Source organism: Lycium barbarum, chromosome 8, assembly GCF_019175385.1.
Source record: "Lycium barbarum isolate Lr01 chromosome 8, ASM1917538v2, whole genome shotgun sequence".
Lineage (NCBI taxonomy): Eukaryota > Viridiplantae > Streptophyta > Magnoliopsida > Solanales > Solanaceae > Lycium > Lycium barbarum.
The window spans coordinates 28,249,491-28,265,946 of NC_083344.1; positions in this window are offsets into that span (position 1 = coordinate 28,249,491).

Sequence of the window (16,456 nt, forward strand, 5' to 3'; positions counted from 1 at the left end):
TAAAATCACTAAACCTCTTGACAATTAACTCAAATACAAAGGTAGAAATCATTCACATACATTTTCACATGGACGGGTTCACGGGGCTCGGATCTTACCAAATCTCCACTAATAAGGTGTAAAATGTTAGGAGAGAAATATTAGGGTTTTTCTCTGACTTGGAATGGAGGAAAATAAGAAATGGGGTCGTGAACCATATATTTACACTTGGAAGCCAAAAATCTGCAGCGGTCCGGTTCGACGAGCGGGTCGACGGCCCGTCGACGTGTCGACGGTTCGTTGACTTGCTCCGTCGACCATGTCGACAACCCGTCGACGATGACTGGTGTCTGCAGATTTCTCAGATTCAGCTCAGATTGCGTCAATTCGATTCGTTCAAATTCTAACTCTATAAATTGCCAGGAACACCTGCTGGCACCCTTGTACACGGGGGAATACACTTACAAATCCGTCCTGCGTACAGCAACCCAAAATAATGCCATACTGGGCCACATACTATAACATACAATACTAGGACCTCACACGACCAATCACAATAACGGGAATGAAATAATACCTGGGGATGATGGTGCCTCAGATTGCATCTCTTGTACTGCTGGGAACAAATGCGGGTACTTAATCTTCATTGACTCTTCCGCTTCCCAAGTCACCTCCTCAACATTCTTATTCCCCCACAAGACTTTAACTGAGGCTACATCCTTGGTTCGCAACAGACGGACCTGTCTTTCCAATATAGTCACTGGAACTTCTTCGTATGATAACTATTCGGTCACCTGGATATTACCCACTGGTACAACTCTTAAAGGATCTTTGATACATTTACGAAGCATAGATACATGAAATACCGGATGTACCGACTCTAACCCAGAAGGAAATTATAGCTCATATGCCACCGTGCCCACAATACGAATGATCTTATATGGCCCAATATATCGAGGGCTCAACTTACCCTTCTGGCCAAATCTCATCACTCCCTTCATAGGAGAAACTTTCAGGAAAACCCAATCGCCTATCTCAAACTCTAGCTTATGGCACCGATTATCTATATTGGATTTTTGTCGACTCTGAGCTGTTAGCAATCTTTCTCGAATCACTTTCACCTTATCAACTGCTTGCTGAATTAAGTCTGGGCTCACTAACTGATTTTCTCCAACATCAAACCATCCTATGGGCGATCTATATCTCCATCCATATAAGGCCTCATAAGGAGCCATCCGAATACTACAATGATAACTGTTGTTATATGCAAACTCGATAAGAGGCAAATGATCATCCCAACTATCTTGAAAGTCAAGTACACAAGCTTTAAGCATATCCTCAAGAGTCTGTATAGTATGCTCTGCTTGTCCATCTGTCTGCGGGTGAAAAACAGTATTAAGACTCACCTGCGTCCCCAATCCCCGCTGAAAAGATTTTCAGAATTTAGCTGTGAACAGTGCTCCCCTATCTGAAATAATGGTTGTAGGAACACCATGAAGTCGTACAATTTCCTTGAGATAAAGCTTCGCATAATCCTCGGCTGCATACGTAGTTCTGACAAGAAGAAAGTAGGCTGACTTTGTGAGCCTATCAACTACAACCCATATGGAATCATACTGCCGCGGAGTACGGGGCAAACCTGTAATGAAATCCATATTAACTACCTCCCACTTCCATGACGGAATCTCTATAGCCTGCAATAGACCTCCGGGCTTCTAGTGCTCTATTTTGACCTGCTGACAATTTGGACACTGGGCAACAAATTCAGCTATATCTCTTTTCATACCATCCCACCAATAAACTTCCCTGATATCACGGTACATATTTGTTGAGCCTGGATGAATAGAATAGTGGGAGTAATGTGCCTTCCCCATAACCTGCTGACGGAGTCCTGCAATATTAGGAACACATAACCTACCTCGATACCTGAGTACTCCATCACCTGTAATCACAAGGGGTGTCTTTGCTTTCTGAGGTGTTGTTTCTCGGTAATAAACTAAAACAGGATCCTCATACTGACGCTCCTTTATCTCTATACCAATGATGACACCGCTGTGTCTTGAACAGTAACTCCTGCATCACCTGAATCTATCAATCGAACTCCGAGGCTAGATAATTGATGAACTTCACGGACCATTTCTCTTTTCTTTGGCGGCACATATGACAAGCTACCCATGAATTTACGACTAAGGGCATCGGCTACTACATTAGCTTTCCCAGGATGGTACAGAATATCCATATGATAATCCTTTAATAACTCTAGCCATCGCCTTTGACGCAAGTTCAAGTCCTTCTGCTTAAAGATATACTGGAGACTCTTATGATCAGTATAGATGTCAACATAGACACCGTATAAGTAGTGCCTCCATATTTTCAAAGCATGAATCACTGCCGCTAACTCATGATCATGGGATGGATAATTCTTCTCGTGCTTCCTCAACTGTCTAGAAGCATAAGCAACAACCTTACCGTGCTGCATCAACACACAGCCCAATCCAACCGCTGAAGCATCACAATATACCACATAGCCATCTGTTCCTTCTGGAGGAGTCAAAACTGGTGCTGAAGTCAACTTATCCTTCAATGTCTGAAAACTCTGCTCGCAAGAATCTGTCCATCGGAACATAGCTGATTTCTGAGTCAACTTAGTTAATGGGGCTAAAAGAGAGGAAAATCCTTCTACGAACCTTCTATAATATCCTGCCAGGCCTAAGAAGCAACGTATCTCTGTTGGTGTCGTGGGCCTTGGCCAATTCTTCACGGCCTCAATCTTTTGGGCATCCACTCTAATTCCTTCTTCCGAAATAATGTGACCCAGAAAAGCCACAGAGTTCAACCAGAACTCACACTTGGAAAACTTGGCATACCACTCTCTACCTCGAAGAATTCCAAGCACTGTTCGTAGATGTTCTGCATGATTAGCCTCTGACGGCGAATAAACCAGAATATCATCTATAAACACAATCACGAACCAATCTAGGAAGGGTCTGAATACACGATTCATCAAATCCATGAATACGGCTGGGGCATTAGTTAGCCTGAACGACATAACACGAAACTTATAGTGTCCATATCTAGTTCGGAATGTCGTCTTCGGATGCCTTCCTCCTTCACTCTAACCTGGTGGTACCCCGATCTCAAGTCTATTTTCGAGAAATATTTGGCGCCTTGAAACTTATCAAATAAATCATCAATCCTCGGGAGCGGATACTTATTCTTTACAGTCACTTTATTCAATTGCCTATAATCAATACACATTCGCAAAGAGCCATCCTTCTTTCTTTCAATCAACACTGGCGCTCCCCACGGCGATGTACTTGGCCTAATAAAGCCCTTCTTAAGAAAATCTTTCAACTACTCCTTTAATTCTTTCAACTCCGCAGGTGCCATCCTATATGGAGGAATATATATTGGCTGAGTATCTGGCAATATATCGATAGTAAAATCAATCTCTCTTTCTGGGGGAATGCTTGGAAGCTCATCTGAAAACACTTCTGGGAACTCATTAACCACAGGAACAGAGTGAAGAGTAGGCGACTCTGCTTGCACATTTTGAACTCGAACTACGTGAAAAATATACCCTTTTCTGATCATCTTCTCTGCTTTAAGGTAGGAAATAAACCTACCCCTAGGCGAAGGAGCATTGCCCTTCCACTCTAGGGCAGGCTCACCTAGCCTGACTCCGGTCTGTACTGATAGCCTGATGCTCTAGAACTCTGGCCCGCTACGGAATAAGAAGACCGATCAAATCTCGGACCTGAAAACCGCGGAGATGCACTCCCTGCTGAATGGAATGGATAGCAGGGATACTACTGTGTGTGTCCTCCCCTAGACTCACCCCCAATATCTAAAGATCTAGCCCTTTTGTCATGGCCTGGTCACTGTCTGTCCTTCGCTGACGCTTGCGGTCCTCCAAATTATGTGCATATGCCTGTATACGGGAGATATCCATGCCTGGCTGTAATGAAGCAGTTGTACAAGCATCTATCAAATGTGTCCCTAGACCAGCCACAAAACGGTGAACTCTGTCCTCCATCTTAGCCACCATGGCTGGAGCATATCTGGCCATAGAATCAAAATACACGCAATACTCCAGGACACTCACACTGCCCTGCTCAATACATAGAAATATATCTGCTCAGGCTCGCCTGACCTCAAGAGGTAGATAATGGCGAATAAAAGCATCCGAGAACTCTCGCCAAACAGCTGGAGGGGCATTCTCTCCCCCTAGATAATGCCCAAGTCTGATACCACATTACTGCAATATCACAGAGCCTATACGAAGCCAACTCCATATACTCGACCTCATCCGCGTGCATAACCCTCAAGGTCCTCTGCATACCATCAACGAAGTCCTGGGGTCCATATTTTTCTTTATCAAAAAAAAACTCTGGAGGACCTAACCCAAGGAAGGTTTTAACCCTCGAACTACTAGTCCTATCTGCCTGGTCAACACCAACTCCCTGCCGCTGAACCTGGGCGGCTACTAATCTAGTTAGTAACTATCATGACCCAGCTAGGGGCCGTGATGGGTACCCGGGGCTAGTCACCGAGCACCACTCGTTCTACTACTCATCTTACTCATTTAATGCTCTTTTATCACTTTATACTCAAATTTCAGGAAAATCATATTTTTTATGGAAACATAAATACTTTATATACATTTTCCTCTCGGCCATCAAAATAATATATACATATAACAGCATCTCGTGAGACCATCTAACCCACACTGCGCATCTACAAGCCTCTATTGGAGTACTAAACATAAGGACGGGACAAGGCCCCGTCATGCCTAAAAATACATATACATGAATATACACAAAAGAATCGTCATAAGCACCTCCGAACAAAGCAGTGCTTTCAATCGGCTGACAACTACTGCTGGTCTGGGTCGAGCTCTCCTCCCTGTCTACCTGTGGGCATGATCACAGCGTCCAAAGAAAACGGACGTCAGTATGAACATTGTACTGAGTATGAGAGGCATAAACAATGAAATAGAACAATGACATAAAAGAAAATATCAATATGGAACATCTATCTCTGACTGTAATGTATAAAAGAATTAATTCATGCTGTCTTACTCATACTCGTCATCATATCATGTATGCATAATGTATAAGCTACCCGCCCATATAGGTGTGGTGTAGTAATGTATAAGCTGCCCGTCATATCGGATCGGTGTGATAATAATAACATTAGCCAGCGCCCAGGCCTCCCGCGTCCGAGGTATCATCTCATGCCGCCCACTAGTGGTGTCTGCCCATGCCATTTGGCCATGGTGTATCGTATAGTTTCCCGCCTTGGCGGTGACTGCCCGGCCAAATAGGTGCGGTGTCTAATCATTATCATACATGCTCATCATAATATGCTTATCGTGACATACTTATCATAATACATGCATAAGGCTTAAAAATAGCTTTACTTTATTGGGGTGACGTAAGGTCGTGATCCCCCGATTTCATTATGGAGCAATTATTGATATTGTGCCTCACCTTGAAGGAACTAACAGATAAGGTGAGTGTGAGCAATAAATAACATCATGCCATTTTAGGATCATCGTATCATATCTCTTATCTTATATTACCATTCAGAGATATAGGCTTTTAGCTTTCCGGAATATAGGAACTCATGAAGAGGAAGAAAAATTATGCTATGAGATCCATGCCATTAGAAAGAAGGGACTAGCCTCACATACCTTTGACATTTAACTAAGCTATCGCTTGCTTGTTCTCCTTCGATATCACGTTTCTACCTTCAAAAGAGAATTCGCATTTACGTTAGTTAATCGACTATAAGAACGCGCTACTATTTCTAGGGAAAGTTGGGCGGCACTTCCTTGGTTTATACTACCTTTCCCATATGCTATATCAACCCCCACACGCTCATAACAACATATTCACAATATCGCAATCAACAATCATCATTTATATACATTGACCACAATCCACCATTTCTCTTCAATTTCTCCACATTTATGGTTATAGCTTATTATCGCGTTTCCTCATATATAATACTTATTTCATGGACTAAATGTCATTTATAACGTATTCATAATCACAACACTCCAACATTCATGGTTCAACCCAACTACCACCCGACCATGACACTATTCACTCATTAATGACCCATTTCCTATATTTTTCTACGATTCAAGTATCTTAACCTTCCAATACCTTAAACAACATGGTTTTGTCATGAAACTTACCTTAGATGATGGTTGAACAAGCCTTGAATGGAATTACTCCTTTAGCACCAAAACCCTACTTCACTTCTTTTGGGTTTTCTTGAGAAAGATGAACTTTAGTGTGATTCTTACACTTGGTTTTGTGGGTTTCATGTAGTTGATCACTAATTTCTTTTGAATTCTTGTAGTTGAAGAGTAGAGAGTATTCTAGAGGTTTCTAGAGAGAAATATAGTGGACTTGAAATGAATTGAATGAGGTTAGGTCTCCTTTTAATGACTTAAAATCTAATCCGGAATGAACAGTGACTGAAGTGCACAGTGGTCGTAAACCCAGTTTACGGTCCGTATTCCATTTTACGGGCCGTATTTCACGGTCGTATTTAAGCATATCAAAACCAGAAAGGTATGCTGAGGATCATGGTGATTTACGATCGCAGTTTACGGGCCGTATTTCAATTTACGGTCCGTATTCAAAGTCGTAGTTAACCATTTGAACATTTGACAGAAAGTTGAAGTTTTGTGAGTTGGAATATGACATGGTGGTTTACAGGCCGTATACTACTTTACGGTCCATATTTCTTTTTATGACCAACTGGGCCAAAGTACAAATCTGTCACTTTCAAGTCTTCAAAACCTATAATTAGTCATTGTGGAGCATAACCTATCTCTTGTTCCCATTGCCTTTGAAATCTTACTTAGGGTCGTCAAACGTCATTCCCTTCTCATTAAAACACCATATACCCGTATCCTTCGCTAGTCTATTCGTTGTACGTTCACGGGGAAATTTCCGAGGTGTAACACTCTTCCCCCCTTTTGGAACATTCGTCCTCGAATGTTAAAACACTCGGAATTCTACGAAAATTTCGCTAGAGTTTACCCTGTAATTTGGCACTACCAACCTATCACAACAACCCATAATATCATCACCTCACAGGGCTACATCACAACATCGACATATCTATGGCCACACACGACCAAAAGCATGAAATATAAGCATACATACCTCATATCGTTGGCGTTTCATCTTGAATCTCCTCCGGGGGTCGAAACAAATGCGGATACTTAGACTTCATACTCTCTTCTGCTTCCCAAGTCATTTCTTCCAGGTTATTGTTTCGCCACATAACTTTAGCTGAAACTACCTCTTTATTTCGGAGTCTTCGCACTTGCCTATCTAAAATAACAATAGGCACCTCTTCATAGGTTAGCCTTTCTGTCACTTGCACATCATCTATCGGGACAATCTTTGTGGGATCCCCAATACACTTGCAGAGCATCGAACGGTGGAAGACTGGATGGACCGATTCAAGCTCCGAAGGAAAGTTCAATTCATAGGCTACATGACCCACCTTGCGGATAATTCTGTAGGGCCCAATGTATCTAGGGCTTAGCTTCCCTTTCTTGCCAAATCTCATCACCCCTTTCATTGGCGATACTTTCAAAAATACCCAATCATTAACCTGGAATTCCAAGTCTCGTCGGCGATTGTCCGCATAAGACTTTTGGCAACTTTGGGCTGTCAGCAATCGATCTCGGATCACCTTAACTTTTTCCATCGCTTGCTGAATCAATTCAGGGCCTACTAATTATGCCTCTCCTATTTCAGACCATCCGATTGGGGATCTACATTTCCTTCTATATAAAGCTTCATATGGAGCCATCTGAATACTGGAATGATAGCTATTATTATATGCAAATCCGATTAGCGGCAAATGATCATCCCAACCTCCACCGAAATCCAGCACACATGCTCGTAACATATCTTCCAAGGTTTGAATAGTGCGCTCGGCTTGTCCATCGGTATGCGGATGAAATGTCGTGCTGAGCTTCACTTGAGTGCCTAGACCTTCTTGGAAGGACTTCCAAAACTTGGCTGTAAACTGTGCGCCTCTATTTGTAATAATAGATAATGGTATACCATGGAGTCGTACAATTTCCTTGAGATACAACCTCGCATATTCTTCTGCTGAGTACACGGTTCTAACTGGAAGAAAATGGGCTGCTTTTGTGAGTCTGTCCACAATCACCCATATCGAATCATACTTCCCTCGAGAACGAGGTAATCCCACAATAAAATCCATGTTAATCACTTCCCATTTCCAAGTAGGGATTTCCATTGCTTGCAATAAGCCTCCTGGCTTCTGTTGTTCCACTTTCACTTGTTGACAATTTGGACACTGTGCTACAAATTCTGCTATGTCTCTCTTCATGCCATCCCACCAATACATCATCTTGAGGTCACGATACATTTTAGTTGCACCTGGGTGAATAGAATACCGAGAATAATGCGCTTCTTCTAGAATTCGTCGGCACAGTTCTGCTACATCCGGCACACATAACCTGCCTCGGTATCTAAGAATCCCATCCATAGAAACTTCAAATGAAGACTTCTCTTCTCCATGAGATGTGTCTTTGTAATGACACAATTTAGGATCTTCATATTGCCGTTCTTTAACTTCCATGTCCAAGGATGAATTGTGGGATCATTGATACTAATCCCTGCATTACCTGAATCAATCACATGCACTCCAAGATTAACTAATTGGCGGAGCTCATGAACCATCTCTTTCTTTTCCGGAGGGACTTCACATAAACTGCCCACTGATCTGCGGCTAAGCGCATCGGCTACTACATTCGCTTTTCCGGAGTGGTACAAAATGTTCACATCATAATCTTTTAACAATTCTAACCACCGCCTCTATCGCAGGTTCAACTCCTTTTGCTTTAAAATGTACTGAAGACTTTTGTGATCTGTATAAATATCAACATGCACACCATACAAATAATGCCTCCATATTTTTAAGGCATGAATAACCGCAGCCAATTCGAGATCATGAGTTGGATAATTCTTTTCATGTTTCCGTAATTGTCTCGAAGCGTATGCAATAACTCCACCATGCTGCATCAATACGCATCCTAATCCGACACCGAAAGCGTCACAATATATCACATAGCCATCTGACCCTTCTGGAAGTGTTAAGATCGGAGCTGAGGTCAATCTGTCTTTCAACTCCGGGAAACTACATTCACAAGCATCATTCCATTGGAATTTAGCAGACTTCTGGGTTAGCTTCGTCAATGGGGCTGAAATAGATGAAAAGCCCTCTACGAATCTTCTATAGTATCTGTTATATCCCGTATTTTATACATTCGGATATTTCAAGGTGGTCGTGGTAGGTTAAGGGCAAGACTATGTTCCAAAATTATTTTAATATACAAGTTGTTTATTAATATGGAAATATTGAGAAAGGTTAAGGGTAAAGAGGGAAATTCACAAAATGGCTCATGGTAATATTGTGGAAGGCTAGGGGCAAAATGGGAATTTCACAAGAAGTCGTGAAAATTCTTGAAGAAGCCAAGTTGGCCGTGTGGCATATAATTATATGTCCACATTTTTATTTAATAAGGCTAATTATAAATATATATATATATATATATATGGACCAATCTTGTTACATAAGCCAAGTGGTCATATTTGCTATTTTAAGAAAGTTCAAGAAAAATGGAGAAGGGGACATGTGTCCACCTTGTATTGGTAGAAGCTATATATAAATACATATAATTGATGACAAAATAAGGGGCAACTCATCATTTTGACTCTAGAATCTTGGAGAAAAAAAGAAAAGAAGAAGGAGAAAGGAAATATAGTAGGTTCGGCCATGGCTCAAAAAATTGAGGCGATGGAAATTGATCAAGAAAAATTATTTCTTCTAGCTTTCCTACTAATTTGAAGGTCCTCTTTAACATGAGAAAATTATTGGAGCAAGAAAACCATTCATTCTTGCAAGTTCATGACCCTAGCCAAGTAAGAAGACAAGTGGAAAAAGGCATGTATTCAATCTTCTTTTCATATGTTATGGATGCTTTGTATATGTTGTAGAGTGAGGAATGAATGAAATTCATGAAATATGTAAGTATAGGGGTGTGGCCGAATGGAGGTGGTGGTGTAGAAGTGATGAATTAATTTTATTTAGTAGTTTGATTGTTGTGTTGTGGATTCCATGATGTAAAATGAAGGTTTGGTGGCTTGAAATGAATTTTAAATTGTTTGTGCATTATTGAAGAAGTTAGTGTGACATTAGTGTGGTTTCTTATATTTGTAAGAATAAATTTGTTAATGTATGGGTTGTTGACATAATTCATGAATTTGGAAGTGAGACATGTGTTGGAAGATTTTAAGTTGGGTTGTTGTGGTTGAATATGAAAGAAGGAAATAGGTTGCTATTGTTCTTGTTGAATTTGGAAGGCTTCGGGTGAAGTAGTGTGTTGATTGAGTCGTTTCGAATGCTATGTGTATTGAATTGAATATAAATGAAATGTCGTTGAATTGTACGACAAAGGTTGTTAATGTTAGAATGCGTCTTGAATTGATTGTTGATGTTGTTGGCACGATTGTTGGTATTGTTGTTGATAGTTTGGCCGAGTTGAATTCTCGGATTGTTGATTGATGATTTGGGCCGAGTTAGATTCTCGGGGATGGTGTATTTACAGGGGAGATGCTGCCGAAATTTCGGCAGATCATAAGTGAATTTATTTGAAAGACTAAGACAAGTATATGTCGATGAATCTAACGATTGTGTCAATCTTCTTTAACGTAGACTAGCGATAGCGAGCTTGGACAATTAAGCGTAGCTAATAGGATGTGGAGCAGGTATGTTAAGGCTCGTCCCTTTCTTTCAAGGCATGATTCTGATGCTATGATTTCATAATTTCTTCCATATTTTCCTTGTTTTCAAAAGTTAGATGTTTATGATTCTAAGGCATGATTCTCTTCCCGATAACTCGTAAATGTTTTTCCAAAGTGTCCGTATTCTACCAAAACAGAGGTTTATGATTTTGTAAGCTCTTATGACAATAACGATGGATATGTTTCACAATGACAATGATGATATCAAGGATGAGCATATTTCTATGATGTCTATGATAAGAATGATTTTCCAAAAATGGCTTCTGAAACATTCGTAGAAGGTTTTGTACTTCAAACGCTCATAACTTTCTTATACTAAATCGGATTGACCCGAAACTTGTTTCTGAGCCTTCAAGTGTCGATTTATGTACGTACCCATCGAATCTTAAAAAATTGTTCTATGTGCATATGTATATGAAGCGACGCCTTATGAGATTTATGATCTTATTCTATGTTCTCTTAACGCTGTTATTCGTTGCTAGTCTCATCTTATAATAATTGCTCCTTCAAGGTGAGACAAAGTTATGATGATTATTCCATAATGAAATCGGAGGTTACCGACCTTACGTCACTCTGATGGAGTTATAGCTTTTGATTGGGCTCTTATGCATGCTTAAGTTGTGATGATTACACCGCGCCTACACGGCCGGGCAGCACCGCTAAGGCGGGCGGTTTATGGATGATTACACCGCGCCTTTACGGCCGGGCAGCACCGCTAAGGCGGGCGGCTTATGGATAATAACACCGTGTCTATATGGCACGGGCAGCATCACTAGTGGGAGGCGTGAGATGATTACCCCGGACGCGGGCTAATGATGATATTTGACTCAGACAGCTTATGTATGCATGAAAGTGAAAGTGAGCATGCATGATTCCGCCTTAAGCGGAAAGTAGTTACAGTCATACCTTTTCTTTTATCTTCCATATTTCCTTATTATATGGTTGTTCATGTTCTGTCCATATTATCATGTTATCATTTATGCCTTACATACTCAGTATATTGCTCGTACTGACGTCCCTTCTTGTGGACGCTGCGTTTCATGCCACGCAGGTACACCCAGATGAGTAGAAGATGTTTCAGCGGAGTTGGCAAGCTCCATTTGCTCTGGAGTGTTGCTGGGTCAGAGTGCTATGCTATGATGTCTTGTTCGAAGTTAGAGACTTTGCAGACAGAGTTGTGGGTATAGAATGTCAGTTCTGTAAGCGGCTCCATCAGCCGATGTGTCATTTTGTGTTATGTTATAAAGTCTATATGATTGCAGATTTTGTTGGATTTGAGAGCGATAGAATGAAAGTTTCTGAAAGCCTTACTATGTATTTCATATTTATTTGATTTAGAAGTCCAAAGAGGTTATGTATGTAATAAGAGTCAGCGGGTTCGCTCGGCTCCGAATATGGGGTCGGGTGCCTAGGGATTGTTGACCTTCTTTCTGTCTTAGATCGTGTGATAGAGCCAAGTCATAGGAGAATGAAATTCTTTATATAAGCCTTACATACGATGGAAGGAGGTAAGTGATGATATGGAAAGTTATAGAAGTAAGCCTTAATATTTTGTTCTTTTACCTGAAATTGGAAGCTCTGGGTGGCTGGATTATGTCGTATGACTGTATCCCCTGTGAGGCATTATTGATACTTGCTGCGTGCAGATTTTGAATAGTAGGAATCGTAAAGGAGATTCTGCCAGAATGGGTATGCCTAACAGGAAGAAGCGTGGGAAGGAAATACTGTAAATAGGCAATAAGTGAGATGCGTTGTTTCAGAAAGGTTATGGATTTGGCATGGTGATGAAGGTGCACTCACTACCATCGGGAATCTGGAAGCCCAGGACAGGGAGTAGTCATACACACAGGTGGGAGGTGAACATTGGGAATTGAAAAGGGTAAAATAGTAATTGTAAAAGAAAGGACGTGTTACGAAAATGTCTCGGAACCTGTAAGACTTCAATTTGCTCTAGATTATGTAATAAAGGTCATATGAGGAAGCGGACGCGATTATATTAGCATTAAGGCACCGGATTCCATCAAAGTTTCGAGGTTAAGCGTGCTAAGGTGGGAGCAATTTTAGGATGGGTGACCCCCTGGGAAGTATGCAAGAAATTCTATATATCCAGACATAGGAGACAAATGAGAAGTTAGAGTAACCTAAGGGAAACTAGAGTATACGGAATGGCTGGAAACCATAAGAGGTCGCGTAAGACGAGGTAGGCTAGACTGGAGAAGAGACAGAAAGTGCGTCACAGCTCTGGAAATTTGGATAGGCTTGAATAGCGTTTGGAAGTATTTCGTGGGCTAGTTGATAGTAAATATATATATATATATATATATATATATATATATATATATATATATATATATATATATATATATGAATGCGTAGGATATCCCACATATGATTGTATCGGTGGACATGTGAGTTCTAGCAACCGGCGCTACGGTAAGGAAGGCATTAATCACGTAAGGGTACCGAAGATCGGGTGACAGCAAGAATAAATTATATAAGTGTTACAAGGTAAATTGATGACATTTTCACTACAGGTTAAGATTGGAAAGTTTTAATACAGCGATATTTGGAAAAGGAAGAGAGTGAGTAGATGGAAAACAAAGAGATCAAAGTGTCGGAAGAAGGTGAAAGGTAAGAAACCTCAGTGGGTGAAGCTCCCGAGAGAAAGTACCGGCAAAGCACGAGACTATTTGGGTAAGAACTCAAAGTAGGCGTGTGAAAAGGGATAGAGTGTGGTAAAAGGAAACAGGAGAGGAGTGTAGGAGGTTCGAGGACCGGTTTCGATAAGTGGGGCTAAAGGAATAGTGACTAGGATAGGGGGATGTGAAGTAAGAGAAAGAATGCTTAGGCTTGCGATGATGTTGAGGTGACAGATCTATAAAAGAATAAATGTGTAGCTATATTAATGTAGTTAAAGGTTCGATGAACAAGGATAGGGAGAGTGAAAGTTGTAAGGATTCTGTGCTAAGAACAAAAGTAGCGGGACGCTTGAGAAATATGGACACACAGCTACAACACAAACACGTAGTTAAAGAAGAATTACGAGCAAGTGAACTAAGCAAGTGAAAGGACAAATAGTGGATGGAAGGGTATGGAAATGTGGACAAAATGATGACATACACAGAAAGTAAAAGAAAAACTTAGGATAAGAAGTTTTCGATATGTTAGGCACAGAGTTGGAAGGAAGATGAGGAATAAGGTATAAACGAAGACTTCATAAAAGGACTGTTGGCATATAAGGAGCCCCTTAAAGGGGGGGGGGGGGGAGACCATATTATATTAGGCCAAAAAGGGATCACAATATTTTCAAGTACCAGAAAAGGAAACTTATTAGCTCGGGGCCAAAGTTTAAAACATGTCGGCACATCGGAAGTAAGTAAAGAATGTTTCGAACGACGACGACTATTATAACGAAAGTATCAACAATTGGTAGTCTGAGGATTTTTGGAAAGAAAGAAAGAACGTAGTGCCTATGAGTGAAACAAAAGAGTTCATCGGACACTAGAAAATAGTTCATGGACCATTAATTGTACGGAGCATGAGAATGTACGCTATGGAATTGTGTGAATCATCGACGTGAAGCGATACTCAATCATGTTTGTAGGGGATCCACACCGGAGAGCCAACTAGGATGAAACGAGCGCCAATACAAAGAAATCAAAGACAAGTATACTTGTGTCAAGAAATGACCTGGGAAGGACAAGGATAATGAGATGGCGTAGTGGATTAGGAGACCCATGACGTGGAATGAGGACTCGTGTAAAGACCCAGGAGTTCGAGTATAAGGAGAATAGGGTAAGGGACAAGGAATGGGCATAAAGAGAAGAACGAATATAAAAGGGACCCTCCCGAAGTATTATGACACCCCATAAGATCAGTTGAACATTCGAGGATGAATGTTCTAAAGGGGGGGAGGATGTTATATCCCGTATTTTATACAATCGGATATTTCAAGGTGGTCGTGGTAGGTTAAGGGCAAGACTATGTTCCAAAATTATTTTAATATACAAGTTGTTTATTAATATGGAAATATTGAGAAAGGTTAAGGGTAAAGAGGGAAATTCACAAAATGGCTCATGGTAATATTGTGGAAGGCTAGGGGCAAAATGGGAATTTCACAAGAAGTCTTGAAAATTCTTGAAGAAGCCAAGTTGGCCGTGTGGCATATAAGTATATGTCCACATTTTTATTTAATAAGGCTAATTATAAATATATATATATATATATATATATATGGACCAAGCTTGTTACATAAGCCAAGTGGTCATATTTGCTATTTTAAGAAAGTTCAAGAAAAATGGAGAATGGGACATGTGTCCACCTTGTATTGGTAGAAGCTATATATAAATACATATAATTGATGACAAAATAAGGGGCAACTCATCATTTTGACTCTAGAATCTTGGAGAAAAAAAGAAAAGAAGAAGGAGAAAGGAAATATAGTAGGTTCGGCCATGGCTCAAAAAATTGAGGCCATGTAAATTGATCAAGAAAAATTATTTCTTCTAGCTTTCCTACTAATTTGAAGGTCCTCTTTAACATGAGAAAATTGTGGGAGCAAGAAAACCATTCATTCTTGCAAGTTCATGACCCTAGCCAAGTAGGAAGACAAGTGGAAAAAGGCATGTATTCAATCTTCTTTTCATATGTTATGGATGTTTTGTATATGTTGTAGAGTGAGGAATGAATGAAATTCATGAAATATGTAAGTATATGGGTGTGGCCGAATGGAGGTGGTGGTGTATAAGTGATGAATTAATTTTATTTAGTAGTTTGATTGTTGTGTTGTGGATTCCATGATGTAAAATGAAGGTTTGGTGGCTTGAAATGAATTTGAAATTGTTTGTGCATTATTGAAGAAGTTAGTGTGACATTAGTGTGGTTTCTTATATTTGTAAGAATAAATTTGTTAATGTATGGGTTGTTGACATAATTCATGAATTTGGAAGTGAGACATGTGTTGGAAGATTTTAAGTTGGGTTGTTGTGGTTGAATTTGAAAAAAGGAAATAGGTTGCTATTGTTCTTGTTGAATTTGGAAGGCTTCGGGTGAAGTAGTGTGTTGATTGAGTCATTTCGAATGCTATGTGAATTGAATTGAATATAAATGAAATGTCGTTGAATTGTACGACAAAGGTTGTTAATGTTAGAATGCGTCTTGAATTGATTGTTGATGTGTTTGGCACGATGGTTGGTATTGTTGTTGATAGTTTGGCCGAGTTGAATTCTCGGATTGTTGATTGATGATTTGGGCCGAGTTAGATTCTCGGGGATGGTGTATTTACAGGGGAGATGCTGCCGAAATTTCGGCAGATCATAAGTGAATTTATTTGAAAGACTAAGACAAGTATATGTCGATGAATCTAACGATTGTGTCAATCTTCTTTAACGTAGACTAGCGATAGCGAGCTTAGGCAATTAAGCGTAGCTAATAGGATGTGGAGCAGGTATGTTAAGGCTCGTCCCTTTGTTTCAAGGCATGATTCTGATGCTATGATTTCATAATTGCTTCCATATTTTCCTTGTTTTCAAAAGTTAGATGTTTATGATTCTAAGGCATGATTCTCTTCCGGATAACTCGTAAATGTTTTTCCAAAGTGTCCGTAT